This window comes from Pteropus vampyrus, unplaced genomic scaffold (assembly GCF_000151845.1).
Source record: "Pteropus vampyrus isolate Shadow unplaced genomic scaffold, Pvam_2.0 Scaffold4919, whole genome shotgun sequence".
Lineage (NCBI taxonomy): Eukaryota > Metazoa > Chordata > Mammalia > Chiroptera > Pteropodidae > Pteropus > Pteropus vampyrus.
In genome coordinates this window covers 1-1,847 of record NW_011893700.1, presented here as the reverse complement: position 1 = coordinate 1,847, position 1,847 = coordinate 1, and the positions used below count along the sequence as shown (strand labels likewise).

The window sequence follows — 1,847 nt, the reverse complement described above, 5'->3', positions numbered from 1 at the left end:
TGTTCACTGACAAGCAGAGAACTTAAATAATTTTGGTTCCATGTATGAGGAAAAGTGGTAGCATCTTTATGACTTTATGTGTGTCTGTGCCTATAATAGAAGTGTAAGGAGAGGCAGCTGCAGAAATATTAATCTGGAGAGAGATTCAGCCCATATTGGAACATTCATCTTTTGAGGTCATTGTATTGAAGCCATTTAGCATCCATAGGACCAACTGGTCAGGGCCTTGATGTTTGGCCATACTAGCACACAGCAATAAGGACGAGGCCAAGAACAAGTGCCTCCTCCTCTCTGACAGGAATGCGACTGTGGAGAGGCAAACAAAATACTCGGCTAGGTGTAAAATTTAAGGGGGTGTCAATGATTCCAGCTATCAAGAAAACAATATTTTGATGCATAATTTTAAAAAAATCAAAATCAATGCATGAAATCTGAAATAATCAAAATATCAAAAGTTTAAAGGTTGAAGCTAATGAAAATTTTAATAAAGTTAATGAAAATTTATTTCATAAGCTAACTGCAGGCTAATATTTTAAAAATATTTTGGAAAGTATGCCCTTCGGAAGAAAATAACATTATCCAGGTGTCTATAATGTATCATTCACAATGTCAGTGGTACAATCTGTATTAGTTAGAGCTCTCCAGAGACACAGACCCATAGCATATGTAAAGATACACAAGAAGAGATTTATTATGTGGGTTGGCTCATGTGATTACGGAGACTGAGAAGTTCCATGATATGCCATCTGCAGGCTTGAGAGTTAGGAAAGCTAGTGATACAATCTGAGTCCATTGGCCTGAGAACAAGGAGCTCTGAGTGCAGGAGAAGATGCATGTCCCAGATCAAAAAGGAGAAAGAATTCACCCTCTCTCTACCTTTTTGTTCTATTCAAGCCCTCACCTTTGTGAGGGTGGATCCTCTTTATTCAGTCTATTGACTCAAGTGCTAATTTCTTCCATAAACACCCTCAGGGACACACTCAGAAATAATGTTCTACCAGCTATCTGAGCATCCTTTGGCCTAGCCAAGTTAATGCATAAAATTAACCATCGCACGATTCAAAATCACCAGCCATATGAACATCAGGAATAGATGCCTTATACCCAAGGGAACTAGCTATCAATGAAGGCCACACACGAAATGACCCAGATGTTGGAATTAGCAGATGCAAGTTTCTATAACAGATATTCTAACTATGCTGAAGAGTGTAAAGAAAAATATGCACAAAATATGGAAAAATAGGAAAGCTGAGAAGTAAAAGGGAACTATAAAGAGAGAAGGAGAGGTTTTAAGGAATTGTCTCAGGTGCCGTGGGGTTTGCAAGTCCCAAATCTGCAGAGTGAGCAGGCCGATAGGCTGGGCATTCAGGGACGAGCTCAGGCTGTGGTCTTGAACCTGAGATCTTCAGGCTGGAAACTCAGGCAGGGTTTCTATGTTGCAGTCTTGTGGCAGAATTCTTTCCTGCCCAGGAAACCTTAGTCTTTGCTCCTAAGTTTTTTAAGCAGTTGGATATGGCCCATCCACGTTTTGGAGGGTAATATGCTTTGCTTAAAATCTACTGAGTCAAGTGTTAATCACATCCAAAAACACCTTCCCAACAACATCAGGAATGTGTCTGATTAGTCTACGGCCATGCTACCCTGAACAAGCCCAATCCCATCTGATCTCGGAAGCTAAGCAGGGTCGGGCCTGGTTAGCGCTTGGATGAGAGACCACCTAGGAAGACCAGGTGCTGTAGGTGTGAAAAATAAAAAAATAAAAAATAAGGGGTTGTAAGCTGACAAGGTCGTTGCAATCTGTGAGGTCAACCAAGGGTTGCCTTGCCTAAAAAAATAAAAAGTAAAAT

The 1,847-nt window shown here is 40.5% G+C and overlaps 1 pseudogene; it reads left to right on the top strand.

Moving 5' to 3' along the window:
- The first annotated feature begins 1,623 nt into the window (after positions 1 to 1,623).
- LOC111734738 lies at positions 1,624 to 1,742 on the top strand (annotated as a pseudogene).
- Positions 1,743 to 1,847: the final 105 nt, after the last annotated feature.